Source organism: Triticum urartu, chromosome 3A (assembly GCF_056163025.1).
Source record: "Triticum urartu cultivar PI428250 chromosome 3A, HENAU_Tu73, whole genome shotgun sequence".
Lineage (NCBI taxonomy): Eukaryota > Viridiplantae > Streptophyta > Magnoliopsida > Poales > Poaceae > Triticum > Triticum urartu.
In genome coordinates, this window is record NC_141875.1 from 441,245,900 (window position 1) to 441,251,532 (window position 5,633).

A 5,633-nucleotide genomic window follows, 5' to 3' on the forward strand; every position below is an offset into this window, starting at 1 on the left:
CAGCTGCTTGAGCGCCAAAGGGGACCTCCTGAGCATCACGACTCAGGGGCTCTTACCAGACCCCGGGTCGCTCACCTCCTGGCCTTGACCACGGCATCGCGACCTGGCATACCAGCGACGGTTGAAGCCGCCTTGGGACTGGGACCTGTCGGCGCAGAGCACCAAGCCCTCGTGAGGTTCGAAAGGGAGAACTGAGCTAAGACGGAATGAGCAACTCGCACAATTCTACGACAAGGGTTATATTAACAAACAGGATCACAGGCACCTTACAAGCCCTCACGGGACGCGTCTTTGATTCCTTGCAGGGAACAGATCCTAAAAGGACGCTAACTACACGCGCCCCTGCGAAAGACGCCATCGTCAACAGCGGGCCGTCAAGCACCGGCACCAACCCCATCCAGATTAGAGTCGGTGACGGCCTGACGAGCCCGCCCTGCTCCAGGAGCGGTGCTGGCTCGGGGGCTCGTAGCTGTCATCGCTCGTCTCCGGAGTCGCGGAGAGCTCGCCGGAGTCGCTGGACCCTCCGGCGCCTGAGCAGCCTCCAAGGGAGCGGTCGGTGGGCCCAGTCCTCGCCGTAGCAGGGTCCCGACCACCTCTCCCGGGGCAGCACTCCAGCCGGCACCCGTTCGCATCGAAGACCTTGAAGAACATCACCGAAGCACCGTCGTACTCCAAGTGGATCGTGAAGGCGCCTCTTGTCCTGCAAACCCGGGCGATTTCGCTCCAGCCTCGAGTCATGAAGACCTCTCCCGGGGCAACGACCGTGACCTCTGCCTTGGTCACGAGGGTGCTGCAGTCGGCGTGCTGCAGCCAAAGCTCCAGGAGTTCTCCCTACGGGATGATGGAGGCGAAGAAGGGAGGAAGGCGAATCCAAGACTAAGGAGGCATGTCGGCGTGGAGCACAAACTCTTGGGAGGAGCCCTCGGTGTGGACCCCAGGGGGGACGACCCACACCTTTGTGACCCGTCGGCGCCGACGGCGGCGGCGCCCATGGCGATCGGCATCGACTCCTTTAGAGCCCTCGATGTGGGCGTACAAGGGAAGCGGGAACCCCGGCGGTGGCCGCTCGCACCAGGACCTCGACACCACCTGATGGGCCCCTCGTCCCGGCCGCGGAGGGCGAGCCGTTTCTTTGGCGGGAGCGGGTCTGGTTCCTCTCGGGGAGCCTTTCCCTTCTCTGCCGTCGAGAACCGGCGGATCGGAGCCATCGCAGCAAGACGGAGCAAGGACCGGGAGGAAGGAGAGGCGCAAGAAAGGGGATCTGAGCAGCAACCGGAGAAAGCAAAAAAAGCAAAGCCTAGGTAGATTCCACTCCCTTATCAACTCGCGCGGTTGCTGAGGCGCCCACGTCCAGTCAACCGCCATGCGGCGCCCAAGGCCGCAAGCTGTTAGGGCCTGCGGCGCTTCGCTCTTGCCCTTTCGCCTCCCTGCATGGCCAAGTCCGGGCGCGCCATGGGCCCGGGGGCTACTGTCGGCGTTCTGGGAACGGGGGTCCCCAGACTTGCCTGCCTGCGGCCTGCGGCATGGCTCGAAGGGGGGCCCAGCACGGCCCATCTTCATCAACACAGACCCAAGACCCTCGTGAGGGGCCAAGCCTCGCGGGGCGGACGACACGGAGCTTCCTCAGGCAGGGCCTCATCAGGCTGGCTCGCGAGGAGGCGGAGAGATCAAGGCGGGGTACCTCACGAGGTACCCGTGACGCAAGCCATGACGACCAAGGGTGCCAGGCGGGCGCCAGCCCACGCAGTGTCCTCCTTTCCTCTTTGGTGCAAAGGGAGCAAGCGCAGGTGAGAGCATCAAGCAAAGGCACCCGTTTCGGTGCAACGAGACCAAGACCAGTCCAACGGCAGGGAGGAAGTCATTGTGGAGCCCAAGCCAGTGTCACCACCAGAGCCTTTGGCAGGCGAGGACCAACTTTAGTCAGGATAAGTGTACCAGATGTTCCCCTTCAAAATGGCCAATTGTTGGCGCCCTTCCCGCTCAATATTTGGGAAGAGGCCCAGAGCCTTTGCCTATAAATAGGACTAGCCACCCCCAGGGTATGGAAATCGCAATCAAGAAGGGAGAAACTAGAAGCCAAGAGAGAAACTAGCTAGGATCGGAGTCGGAGAGAGAATTGAGAAGAGAGAGAGAGAGAGAAGGGTGACTGAACTCCTCCTAGCAGTTCATCCCCTCAGCCAAGAACAGACCCTTGCGAGGCTGTTCTTCCTTGTATTGCTCATCATCATCAGCCCAAGAGGCAATCCACCACACCACACACTGGAGTAGGGTATTACACCACAACGGTGGACCGAACCAGTATAAACGCTGTGTCTCTTGTGCTGTTCTTTCCATAGCTTAGATCTTAGCGAGGCGGAGGGGTGCAGGTAGGTAGAAGGCGAAATCTTCGCGCGCACCCCAGTGTTCGAACCTCAAGGGTCTGCCGGAACCCGAAATCCGACAGTTATTTGGTGCTAGCGTTGAGCATGAACATTATATCTGGATCTTTTTTGATGCAAGCCGGTTATTCATTTAAATAAGAGAATAATGGTTGTTCTATTTATATGAGTAATATCTTTTATGGTCATGCACCATTGATGAGTGGTCTATTTTTACTAAATCATGATAGTAGTGTTACACATGTTCATAGTATTGAAGCCAAAAGATGCAGAGTTGATAATGATAGTGCAACTTATTTGTGGCACTGCCATTTAGGTCATGTTGGTGTAAAGCGCATGAATAAACTCCATTCTGATGGACTTCTGGAATCACTTGATTATGAATCACTTGGTACTTGCGAACCATGCCTCATGGGCAAGATGACTAAAACTTCGTTCTCCGGAACAATGGAGCGAGCAACAGAGTTATTGGAAATCATACATACTGATGTATGTGGTCCAATGAACATTGAAGCTCGTGGCAGATATAGTTATTTTCTCACCTTCACAGACGATTTGAGTAGATATGGTATATCTACTTAATGAAACATAAGTCTGAAACATTTGAAAAGTTCAAAGAACTTCAGAGTGAAGTGGAAAATCATCATAACAAGAAAATAAAGTTTCTACGATCTGATCATGGAGGTGAATATTTGAGTTATGAGTTTGGACTTCATTTGGAACAATGCGGAATAGTATCGCAACTCATGCCACCAGGAACACCACAATGTAATGGTGTGTCCGAACGTCATAACCGCACTTTATTAGATATGGTGCGATCTATGATGTCTCTCACTGATTTACCGCTATCGTTTTGGGGTTATGCTTTAGAGACGGCTGGATTCACATTAAATAGGGCACCATCTAAATCCGTTGAGACGACACCTTACGAATTGTGGTTTGGCAAGAAACCCAAGTTGTCATTTCTTAAAGTTTGGGGCTGCGATGCTTATGTGAAAAAGCTTCAACCTAATAATCTCGAACCCAAATCAGAGAAATGTGTCTTCATAGGATACCCAAAGGGGACTGTTGGGTACACCTTCTATCACAGATCCAAAGGCAAGATATTCGTTGCTAAGAATGGATCCTTTCTAGAGAAGGAGTTTCTCTCGAAAGAAATGAGTGGGATGAAAGTAGAACTTGACAAGGTAATTGTACCTTCTCCCTTATTGGAAAGTAGTTCATCACTGAAATCAGTTCCAGTGATTCCTACACCAGTAAGTGAGGAAGCTAATGATGATGATCATGAAACTTCTGATCAAGTTACTACCGAACCTCGTAGGTCAACCAGAGTAAGATCCGCACCACAGTGGTACGGTAATCCTGTCCTGGAAGTCATGTTACTTGACCATGACGAACCTACGAACTACAGGGAAGTGATGATAAGCCTAGATTCCGCAAAATGGCTTGAGGCCATGAAATCTGAGATGGGATCCATGTATGAGAACAAAGTATGGACTTTGGTTGACTTGCCCGATGATCGGCAGGCCATAGAGAATAAATGGATCTTCAAGAAGAAGACTGACGCTGACGGTAATATTACTGTCTACAAAGCTCGACTTGTTGCAAAAGGTTTTCAACAAGTTCAAGGAGTTGACTACGATGAGACCTTCTCACCCGTAGCGATGCTTAAGTCCGTCCGAATCATGTTAGCAATTGCCGCATTTTATGCTTATGAAATTTGGCAAATGGATGTCAAAACTGCATTCCTTAATGGATATCTTAAAGAAGAGTTGTATATGATGCAACCAGAAGGTTTTGTTGATCCAAAAGGTGCTAACAAAGTGTGAAAGCTCCAGCGATCCATTTATGGACTGGTGCAAGCCTCTCGGAGTTGGAATATACGCTTTATAGTGTGATGAAAGCATATGGTTTTATACAGACTTTTCGAGAAGCCTGTATTTACAAGAAAGTGAGTGGGAGCTCCATAGCATTTCTTATATTATATGTAGATGACATATTGTTGATCGGAAATGATACTGAATTTCTGAATAGCATAAAAGGATACTTGAATAAGAATTTTTCAATGAAAGACCTCGGTGAAGATACTTATATATTGGGCATCAAGATCTATAGAGATAGATCAAGACGCTTAATTGGACTTTCACAAAGCACATACCTTGATAAAGTTTTGAAGAAGTTCAAAATGGATCAGGCAAAGAAAGGGTTCTTGCCTGTATTACAAGGTGTGAAGTTGAGTCAGACTCAATGCCCGACTACTCCAAAAGATAGAGAGAAAATGAAAGGTGTTCCCTATGCTTCAGCCATAGGCTCTATCATGTATGCAATGCTGTGTACCAGACCTGATGTGTGCCTTGCTATCAGTTTAGCCGGGAGGTACCAAAGTAATCCAGGAGTGGATCACTGGACAGCGGTCAAGAATATCCTGAAATACCTGAAAAGGACTAAGGATATGTTTCTCGTATATGGAGGTGACAAAGAGCTCATTGTAAATGGTTACGTTGATTCAAGCTTTGACACTGATCCGGATGACTCTAAGTCACAAACCGAATACGTGTTTTTTTGAAATGGTGGAGCTGTCAGTTGGTGCAGTTCCAAGTAGAGCGTCGTGGCGGGATCTACATGTGAAGCGGAATACATAGCTGCTTCGGAAGCAACAAATGAAGGAGTCTGGATGAAGGAGTTCATATCCGATCTAGGTGTCATACCTAGTGCATCGGGTCCAATGAAAATCTTTTGTGACAATACTGGTTTAATTGCCTTGGCAAAGGAATCCAAATTTCACAAGAGAACCAAGCACATCAAGAGACGCTTCAGTTCCATCAACGATCAAGTCAAGGAAGGAGACATAGAGATTTGCAAGATACATACGGATCTGAATGTTGCAGACCCATTGACTAAGCCTCTCTCACGAGCAAAACATGATCAACACCAAGACTCCATGGGTGTTAGAATCATTACAATGTAATCTAGATTATTGACTCTAGTGCAAGTGGGAGACTGAAGGAAATATGCTCTAGAGGAAATAATAAAGTTGTTATTTATATTTCCTTATATCATGATAAATGTTTATTATTCATGCTAGAATTGTATTAACTGGAAACTTAGTACATGTGTGAATACATAGACGAACAGAGTGTCACTAGTTTTCCTCTACTTGACTAGCTCGTTGAATCAATGATGGTTATGTTTCCTAACCATTGACATGAGTTGTCATTTGATTAATGGGGTCACATCATTAGAGAATGATGTGAT